We start from the raw sequence: 11,336 nt of genomic DNA, 5'->3' as shown, positions 1-11,336 counted from the left end.
GCTAAATGTTAAAGTTTTGTGGATTGGCTCTGGGGCCTGCTGCTGTCCTGGTAATGCATAAACAACAGTGTCTGTCTCAGGTTGTTGTCCAAATTGAATGTTAACCAACTTAAGAAAATCAGAGATCCTTGGGTAAGACTTCAAGAAAGAAAATTCGGCCTTCATGATTTTTGCTAGAAATATGTCAAGCAAATGATGAAGGAATAAGACATGAATATTTGAAGTTTTAAAATTGGCAAATTAAAAAGAAAGCTACAATGGCCATGCTGATATCATAATTGGAAATCTAAGGTCACACTGAGAAATTGAGAAAAGTAAAGCAGACAGCACTGAGTCACAAAAATGTTGTGTGCATGGATTCTACTAGTACAACATATAAAGCAACACCTGTGATTTGATTAGGAAATAATTGTACTCATTTAGAAAACTTAGGTGAATCTCTGACAGTCCCAAAAATCAATAAGGTAAAAAGGGAAGGAAAGAAGGAAGGAAGGAAGGAAGGAAGGAAGGAAGGAAGGAAGGAAGGAAGGAAAAAAAGGGGGGAATGGATGGGAAGATGAGTGAATGAAGGAAGAAAGAGAATATTGATTAAGTCACTTCCAATAATATGTGAAATGTTTGCCCAAGTGTATAATCCACAGAAAATCACAAAAAAAGCCTAAATAAAATTATTATTTTTAAATTAGGCTCAATGCACTACTTTTTCATTGACTTTACATCCATAGTGAAGATTTCTATTATTAAGCTGCATATTCTTAATATGTTACAAGTGTCCCTACTATCCATTTAGCACCTAAGGCTTCCTGATGAATAAGAATGGGAAGTGGGCCAGGGAGATGGCTCAGTAGAATAAGCGCTTCCCTGGCAAGCACAAGGGCCTGAGTTCAATACCCGGTTCTGCCAAAAACAAAAAACAAACAAACAAACAAATAAGAATGGGAAGTAATTCATAGTGTAGAATCAAAAAAAAAAAAACTATTTCTAATATCCTTTTTTCTCTTAAGAACTCAAATTTCTGGTGTTAAATTAACTGTTATTTTGGTATCACGTGGAACCTAACAGTCTACTCAGATTAAGGAAAGAGAGAAAACTATTGATCAGATGTCTCTCCCAATGCCCTATTTCTAAGTGATTCTATAATCATTAGACTTGAAATGAGAATCAATACGGCAAAGGATAATTAGACATGTGGCTGCGAAGTCTTTCACTATTTATTAATTTCTTGGTTGACTTTGGCGAAATAATTATGATAGGGCTTCTGGTCTCTATTACGATCAAAAAATTGCATTTCTAAGAATAACGATATATGTTAGGGTATATCTCTTTATCCATTTTAAATTTTGCAAGTAAATCTTCCTCATGCTTTCTAGGAATTAAACAAATAATAATGTCTTGGATCTCGATATTATCTGCCAGCAATGGAAATCACAACTGATTAATGAGAAAGTGAGTAGACAAGTTTGTTTTCCATTTCACACAAATAATCTGGGCTATATAGAAATAAGTAGTGGGACTGAAAATTGAATGCATCTGGTCTCTCTGCAGTCTTTGGTATCACTTACTATGTGATAATAATTTTTTTCAGTTCATTGTGCTAAGCGTGCAGTAAGTTTCTTTGCATGAACAAGTTTGCATGGTAGATAATTCACCTATTTTGACAGAGAGATTTTTCTTGGTTCATACTATGTTTTGTGTCTGGACAACCCCTAAGCCTAAGTGGTAGTGGTGTGAGGACTGGCCTGTTGAGAGGCAGCTGAATCTAGAGTTTGCGATCAGTTCATTGTTGAGTAATGGGATTGGGGTGTGAGTGTTGCAGCCACCCTAAACAGAGTAATCTGTATACAATTAAAGGGAGAAAAAGAGGCTTGTTCCCCCAGTTTGCTCTCGTTGCTTTTGCTGTCTTCTGCCACCATGAACTGTTGCCTCTTTGCTATACCACCCTTCCTTGGAGCCAGCTGATTATGGACTGGAACCTATGCAAACTATAAGTTACATAAACCTTTCTTCTTTTGAATTTGGGTTTCAGGAATTTTATCCTAGCGATGACAGGAAAGCACTGAATTCATGCACTGTTGGGAGTGGCTGAAGTTGGAAATCGATCACAACAAGGCCTCATTACCTAAAGTAGTGAAGGTATCTCAGCCTTGAGTAAAACATGTCTGGACAGTTTCGGGTATTAGTTTCTAGGCAACGTTCTGTCCCTTATACTGACTTTGCAAAGGTATAAATAAATGTTCTTAGTGATGTTCCTTGGGTCTTTTGCCTATTGGGCAAACAGACCTCCACCCAAACCCAGTTATTGTTTCTTGTCTATTTTTTTCTTCACTCCTGCCACTGTCTCCCTCTGGAGTACACCAAGACCCCAGTGAGCCCCTAAATGTATTGCCTACAATGCAGCACCCAGTAATATGTAGGTGGGCAGCAAGAATGCTTCATGAGTGAGTACATGAGGAGAGGGAAGCAGATTGGTCAGAGTCAGAGGAGGGCACTGACACTGGAACTTCAGGTGGAAAGCATGTGAATGGCAGGTTTCTAGGACCAGAAATGGGTTCATTGGGGCAGAGAGCTTAAAGAGAGAAATAGGTTTGGGAGAAATCAAAAAGGGTAAAGATATCGAATGAACAGTTTAAAGAATTATAGCTGTTTACAGATGTATAATGATATATATAAAAATATTTGTTGCTTTTTGGGTCCTGTATTACTTTATAAGAGTACTATAAAGGCCTTAACATAGAGTACTGTCTTAAAATCATATCCTGAGTGGGACTCACGGGTGGAGCAAAAGTACCACGGATAGAGCTTGAACCTTCTAGTTTTGCTCAGTTAGACAAAAAAGGAAAAAAAAAATATCTTAAATTGCTAGTGGCTAATTTCAAGAGACTGGTGGTGCTGCTGGGAGAGGGGAGCAGGCTGCATTCATAGAGGGTCCTTTGCTCTGGTCTCCGACAGACCCAGTGGGGACTCCCCAGCCACCTGCTAGGATCCATGCCTGATCCAGGAAGGTCGGTATGCACCACCAACTATAGTACTGTGTGCCTGGGGCTATTTAGGAGGGTTATAACCACGGCACACCATGACCTCAGTATTCACTATGTGTGTTGCTGCAGGCAAATTTTTTTTCACCTCAAAATAGTGTTTATGTTAAAAATCTGGGCAAAAACAGAACATCCAGCTGTCAGAGCCGGAACAACAGCCAGCACACACAGCGGCTCTGTGCAGTGGCTATGGATACAGGGCCATAACCTCCATGTGGCTTGGGCAAGGGAGCTCATTTCCTGTACTAGCAGCTTGCCTATCTCTGAGACGATAGAGAAAAAAAAAAAGTAGCAAGCAGAGGAAGAGCAAAAGATCTCCAGGTATTGCCTGGTGTAATCGATGCCGATGTACTCAGAATTCTAGTTCAATCTACTCAGAACACTTTAAAGCACTGCAGACTCATGTTTCTCAATTATTATTCTTTCTTTGACAAAAATTTAAAATTATAAATAACAAATAGGATGTATTGGACTAAAAACTAGAAATTAGTTAAATCAAACACATTTTAAAGGGCTTTAAATGCAAGTGCAGATGGCCTTTGGATGGGGAAGCTACAAAGGTGCTGGAACGCTGACATCCAGCATAAAAGGTACAAAGTGCCACTACAGCATGAACAGAGTGTTACAAAAGTCCAAAAACTAAAATGGTTCTCTCGCTTCTTTACAATTCATGCTAGTAGAAAAGCCTTTATATTTTCTCCTTAAGGCGATTAATTTAAAAGGCTTTTTCCATCCTCAAGATAAAGTGTGTCTTTAGATTAAAAAAAAAATCACTTTCCCTAAGATTTGCAATAATGGTGACATTTTATTTTTAATTTTTTTTCCATAATTTTATTGAGAAACAAATAGCAATGAGACAGTTTCAAACGAAATTGGTAGGACAGTTTCCATAATTAACACATTGCATACATTCTTCCTAGTGGTTAATTGCTGTACAAGGTGTGGACATGAAATCCTATTTACAAACACTATTACAACAAATCCCTCTATTCACTAAGAGAATGTAACTATATATATATCATAACCATTTTGAATACACAGATACAAAATGGACATTCATCTGTATCCCCTTCTTTTGTTAAGTTCCGTTATTTGAATATTATAGATGTGTTAACTCAGCAAAATATTCCAAAAGAGTCCAGTAGCCCATAATAGTATTGGGTCTTTCGCTTGACTGGCAATGTCAGAAATTGTTGACCTGAGTCCCCTTCAGCTCAACATAACAGCATGGCTTTACTTCTTATACTTTGTTTTTATACCTTTCTGCTGGATAGTTAAGAACAAGGTAAAGCAGGACTTATGCAACAAGAGTTGTAGCTTTTGGCTCTGATAAGGTCAGTGAAATCTGCTCAGGATTGATCCTGAGATTCTGTACCTCAGATTGTAGAACTTTTGTCAGTGTCAGCCATGTGGATGAGTCACGGCCATTGCTTGGCCAATGTGCTCTCTGTGAAAGCCCGAGAGAATGTTTTCTCTCCATGTGACTCTCCTTAGGCACACTCTATGTCATAGATCACTTTCCTCTTTGGCCCCATAATCTCCTTGATCAGAAAATTTGGGACACTACCGAGTTACATGACGTTACAGTACAAGTTCTCATATGTCCTCAGTCTTAATTGACCTTGGAAGGCTAGGGCCAAAATGTTGGCTTTCCTTGTGGCCCACTTTTTTCTCTAATTTTGGTCTACAAACTTAGGTTGTTAACCATCCAGAAGAGAAGCTTATTGTTATTACCATACAACCTAGGCTGTTAAGTTTAACCTCACTATCTGTCTGAATATCAAACATCTTAGGCATAACATGGAACAGGTATTTTTCATCAAGTATTGATATGTTGAACTTTAAGTCCCTACAGAATATGATGAAAAAACATTTTAAAATTAGAATATATTTTAAAAAATAAGCGTCAAGCATTATATACTTCTTATGTTTACACATAAGTTCAAAAATCTAACCATATACAACCTTGAAGCAGGACAGTCCCACAACATTCCTTTTCCTGTCACTTGCCTTCATTTGCCACCAATGGCAACATTTTAAAAGATTATTTAAATTTCTCATGATCCCCAAGGAGGTTGTTTGCCTGTTTTACAGTCCTAAATTACATTGTTGTAAAAATATGTGATATTTTAAAAACATATACAGAGATTTAGAGTGCAGTGTAAAAGCAGTGGGATTTAAACTGTCGCTCGACTTGGACATCCCATTTAAATAGTGGCAGGCTCGGTAGTGGCTTCCAAAGGGGTGCAAGATGTGGTAACTCCTTATTTGGGTTACTTCATCCAGCAGAGGCAGATCAGACCCTAGACTGTTCAAATCAACCCAAAATGGTTTTTAGACTTTATTTGGTAATATTAATTGCCTCCGTCGAGATTTTGAACCAACTTCTCTGGTGTTATAATCATTATTCTTCAGACAATTCAATTCAGTGTGTTTCTGTTTTCACAGATGGGTCATATTAGGTTAAGGAAGGCTATGTGACAACTTCCTCTTCCAACATATAGGGTATAGTTTTCTCACTGTACAATCAAAATGCTATTCCAAAGATAATAATCAATCCCTCGCACTCCACTCATAAATGTACACTATTAAATTTTGAAAGTTTTGCAAAAGATGGAAGCACAGCTACAGAAAGATAATTCAATCAGGTATAGCAACAAAAAGAGCTAACTTGCTGTCAAGGATATGCTTCTATTTTTCCAGAAACTGCTTAGTGACCTATTTTGGCACCAGAGTGTGCTATCAGGTTATATCACAAAGCCGGATTTGGAGAAGTTAACACTGATGAGGCTAGATTCAAACTGAGGCCTATTGAAGGAACTAAATGGAAATCTAAGGTTTAAATAAATGATAGAGTATATACAGATAACTGAATTAAAATAATCTTTTTTTTTTTTTTTGTATTGTAGGAAAGGGTCTACGGGGGTTCAGGGTCTCACTACTAGATCAGACTCGTAATGATCAGCCTGTTTACAGCCTCCCAAGAGCTGGGATTACAGGAGGGTGCCACCATGCCCAGTCTCAATTGCCATCTCAGTGTACCCTGAGGGTAGGGCTGGCATGGCAGGCCTGGGGATTTATCAATATTCTTAAGACAGAAGTAAAATATATGTACATACTCATTACAGAAAAGTGTTGTTTTTTTTGTTTGTTTGTTTGTTTGTTTGTTTTTGTATGTAGGACAGGGTGTTCAGGGGATACAGGGCTCACTGTGTAGATAGGACTCTCTAGTGATCCTCCTGTTTACAGCCTCCCAAGTGCTAGGATTACAGGCACCACCAAACTCAGTCTTGCCTTCTCAGTAAGCCTCCAGGACAGGGCCGGCACAGCAGGCCTGGAGATCGAAATCCCCAGACCCTGCATCTGCCTAAGCAGGCACTTTAATCCGCTTAGCTATTTGGCCAGCCCTAGAAAAAAAAATTCTATTCCTTCCAAAGTTGTTCTGGTAAGAGCACTGTTAATTGATAACAATAAGATCTGACTAGACTATTTATAATTATAGATTTCTAAAAATTATAAAAGTTACTATAGTTCAATTTGATAAAAATATATTGGAGTCAAAATATATATAATGGAGTATACTCTGATTTTGTAAAATGTTTGTTTCTCTGTGTTTTGCATTTCTTTTTTATCCATTTGTATGTCATTCTGTAAACAGCTGTTCTTCCTTTTCTTTGAGCTCAATTTTCTTTTATCACTTGTTTATAATACAATTTGGGTTACAGACTTAAAAGCATTTGTCCACCTAGATTGCTAGACTGTCTAAGAGATATCCAAATTGATTTACTCACAGATTATCAGAAAAAGTTAATTTAATTAAACAAAAATTCCTTAGAGTAGGGGGAGATTGTTGGCCATTGTACCCCAACTGATGAATAGAGGGGTAGCCAGCCTTTGGTTATTAATAAAGAACCCACAATAATCTACAAAGTCTCTTGGGAGATATACCCAATAATTTGATCATTGGAAAAATTAAGTTTTTCAGAAAAAAAAATTGCAATACAATTTTATCATGAAAGATGCTTTTGATACAAAACTAAATCAAGAAACAAGGAATTGGGGGCTGGAGGCATAGTTCAGCAGACTTAAAGCACCTGGTTAGGCAAGCTTAGGTAAGTAGACACCAGACCTGCCCCCAGGGAGGTCTCAGATAGCCAGAGTCCCAGCATGGTGGTGTGCACCTAGAATCCCAGTGCTGGGGAGGCTAAAAACAGGAGGATCATTATGAGTCTGAACTGGGTAGTGAAACCCTGTAACATTCAAATTCATTAAAAAACAAAAAGGAAGCAAGGGTTTCACACATGTATGACAATCCATTATTGTTAATCTCATGGTATGTTAAATATATTCATGACTCCTCATGTTCAAGACTTCTAAACTGTAAAACAAGGATTTCTTATTGTGATAAGAGTTTCAGAGTTCTACCATTGAGGAAAGAAATGTGACTTGTATCCTATTAAAGGACGAGAAATTAGAAAAACAAATTTATTAATTAGATAGAGACATTGGTTAAAAGGGTTATGTTATGTCAAAATGAAAATTTAAGTATGTCAAAAAATGATTGTTATACTGCAGTGTTGTGCAGATAACTTTGATTTCTGTGTAAAATATTTAATTGTTGTGTATTAATTAACATTCTCTAGGGATTTAAATATTATAATATCCATAGTTGTTAGAAAATAATTATTGCATTTTGTGTGTACAGTGTTTGATATTCAGATAGATAGCACACTTAAGCTTACGGCCTCCATTACAGGGTGGTACCATCACTTTCTTCTGGATGTTTAACAGCTGAGCTTTATGCCAAAAATTAGGGAGATTGGTGCACTAGAGAACAGTCAACATTTTGGTCCTAAACCTCCAAGGTCAGTGAGGACTCAGGAAGTAAGAGAAACCCTGTTGTGAGGTCCTGTGAATCAGTCAAGTCCCTGATTTTCTGATCAAGGAGATTATGGGACCATAGAGGAAAGTGATCAATGATGTATTGTGTGCCTAAGGAGAGTCACCTGGGAAGAAAAGTTCTCCCAGGCTTTCACAGATAACAGTTTGGTCAAGCAATGGCCATGATTCATCCAAATGGCTGACAATGACATGAGATCTAAGAAGTGCTATTCTTGGTTCTAACATAAATCCTGAGGCATTTTAACTGACCTTAATATATAGAAAAAATTATTTTTATTTATGCAAGTCTTTAACTTGTTATTAACCATCCAGCAGAAAATTGTAACTAAAAGATGTAAAAATCAAATGGCATAATAATATGGTAGCTGTAAAAACTCATGTTACTAATAGTTTCTGAGAATTGCTAGTTGCACTGGTAACTTACTACTGTCATGGATTATTGGACTATATACAGTTAAATTGCTGTATGTAAGCGCCAAAAATCTTTGGACTGGCATCAAGAATGAAAAAGTCTTCTACAGAGTTCTCCAAACACAGCTTCTCAAATTGCAAGGGGAAAAGCCATCATTTAAACAACATATCAGTAAAGAGAGAGATGATGGGAGTGGTTGAAGATAGAAATTGATCATATGTGGGAGGGCAGGACAAGGCCTCCTTGATTAAAGCAGTCAAGGTACCTCATTCTTGAGAAAAAACATCCTGTCTGTACAGTTTTAGCTATTAGTTTCTAGGCAACTTTGTGTCTCCTGATACTAACTTTGCAGGGGTATAAATAAACACCCCTACTGTGTTCTTTTGTCAATCAGACAGATAGACTTCATCTAAACACAGCTCTTGTCTCTGTCTATTTTTTCCTCATTCCTGTTGCTGTTTTCCCCAGGGTATAATGAGACACTAAGGAGTCTCTACAATACCCTTTGTGTTTTAAGTACCACAAAGTAGCACTTACCAGATAAAACAAGGAAAGAAATATGATATAATGACTTCAAAATTTTCCCATTTCCAAGACACAATTTGCAGTTGGATCTTATAAATTCCTGATCCCTCCTCTTTCTCTTTTTCTCTAAGATCATATGATTTCTCATTTGTGGTTCTCTTGACCTCTGCTTCATTTAATTATTCCTGTAGGAACTGCCCCAATGTGAGTTTTATTACTAATTCCCTTTATATGGATTTGCAGAACTTTTTGCTAAATTTAAACAGGTTTCACATTTGTATTAGATATTTCATAAACCTGAAGCTTCTAGAGTAATAGCAATACAGTAAAAACAAGTTAGATATTTTGAAGTGCATTATTTTTATGGGGGTAGATGACCACAATTTCTATACACATTTGCACAGTGATACCGGAGGAGTTCTGGGCTACGGATTTCCAAGAGTGGCAAGTGGCTAAATTTTTGAATTGCATTGGTAAAACACATGAGCTAATACTTGTAGTCATCACTGAGTAGATTTTCATGTTTTTGCTACAGATTTCTGTGTGGCAACCACAGCACATCTCAAGGCATCTCTAAGGATTTGATTGATCTGCTTTGTGAAGAGATTTCTCTTCACATTTCCTGTTTGCTTTCTTTTTCCCACTAACATGCTTGTGCTTTGTCTAAGATCTACACAGGTGTGAAACTGAATTTAGGGCCAAAACACCATTGTCTTTGTTTACCTAACTTCTTTTCCCCAGTTCTTCGGAGGTGAAATAATAATTTCAATTAAACATCCTCACAGCAAAATCAGATTTGTATTCTTGAATAGTCCCTCCATGATATATCTTTCTTGAATTTCATACTACATTTTTCATCCAATATTTATCCAACCTCATAAGCCAATGAGTGAATTTGAAACAGATTGGCAATTCTTGGCACAGTTGTTGGACATTTCATCTATTTTATTGTGCTTTTATCATTTTTATGCCATGCAAATATATATATATATATATACATATATATATATATATACACACACACATATGTATATTTGTATATTTGTGTGTGAATGTGTGTGTGTTTAAAGGTGTGCGCGCGCGTGTGCGTGTACTTTTGGATCAGTTCAGTTAAGGAAAATAGAGAGTACCTATCCTTAAAAGGACATTTGAAATAATGCATAATGAACAGACTCATATTTTGAAGAAAGAGTTTCATGGGATTTTTTACTCAGTTTATAATCATTGTTCATAATCAACAACAAAAAAGAAAAGTGAAGGCATGAGACTACTCTTTAAGGGGAATCCCACTCACTTAAGCAATATGTGCCCACAGCATCAATCCTGTGGTGTTTAACCCAGACTTCGTGGCTCGGATGATCCCTAAAGTGGAGCGGGCTGTGCTTTTGGAGGTGGCAGCCACTGCACCTGGAGGAGCTGCCTCTGCAGCAGACCGAGAGGTGCGAGCATGATGAGGACTTTCTGAGAAAGATGCACCACGTGTTGCTGGAGGTGGAGGTGCTGGAGGGCACCCTGCAGTGCCCAGAACCTGGACGTCTGTTCCCCATCAGTCGCGGAATCCCCAACATGCTGCTGAATGATAAGGAAACGGAGACCTAACTGACAGACCAGCCGGCTTGACCTTTTTGTTCCCCTGTCAATATTTGTTGAATGTTCTGTTATCCTGTCATGTTTAGCCCCAAACCTGGATCCAGTGACACACCAAACACAGTGTTCTTGAGTTCCATAGTGTACCTTTTTCTTTTTCTCTCTCTCTGTCATTAAAGGTTCAAAACAAAACAAAAAAGTCAGTGAACTTGGCCCCTTTCTCTCCACTTTGTTTCTCAGGTTGTATTCTCTGAAACATGGTCTCACTCTTGTCATGTCTGCTACCTGCTCTTACGGTTATCATCAAGGGCCACACCAGTCTGGCGACCTAACTTTGTAATTTGAAATTCTAGTGTTGGGAGTCAAAGGAAAAAGAAACTTGCTTTAAGGTAGTCTAATTACTCCATCACTGTAGTGGAAAACTGACTAAAGCAGATCTATTACCAGATGTACAGTTTCAAATAATTTTTCCTAATCTGTAGGTTGTAAATTCGCTGGTGTTTTTTGTTTGTTTTTGCTTTCTTTTATTTTGTTTTTCCTTAGTGAAGCTTTGTAGTTTGGTATGGGTTCATTTGTCTAATATTTTCCTTGTTCTCTTATGGTTATTTTAAATAGACATTTGCAAGACCCATGTAAAGTAGCTTCTCACCTATATTTTCTTCTAGTTTATTTACAGCTTCAGATTTTTTCATTAATTTTTTAACTGATGAGAGACATTTTAATCATTTTATGTATACCTTTTTTTTCTGCTTATTTATTTATTTATTTATTTTGGCAGAACTGGGGATTGAACTCAGATCCTTGCACTTGCCAGGCAAGCATTTATTCTACTGAGCCATCTTCCTGGCCCCAAATAATCATTTCTTTTCTTTTTT

At 37.3% G+C, this 11,336-nt stretch overlaps 1 pseudogene; it reads left to right on the top strand.

The window, feature by feature from the left end:
- The window catches only part of LOC101562166, a 136,747-nt pseudogene extending 126,253 nt beyond the window's left edge, over window positions 1–10,494 (top strand).
- Window positions 10,495–11,336: the final 842 nt, after the last annotated feature.

Source organism: Octodon degus, unplaced genomic scaffold, assembly GCF_000260255.1.
Source record: "Octodon degus isolate 3935 unplaced genomic scaffold, OctDeg1.0 scaffold00027, whole genome shotgun sequence".
NCBI lineage: Eukaryota > Metazoa > Chordata > Mammalia > Rodentia > Octodontidae > Octodon > Octodon degus.
Note: the sequence above shows the minus strand (reverse complement) of the source record. Positions and strands in the feature narration are given on the sequence as shown.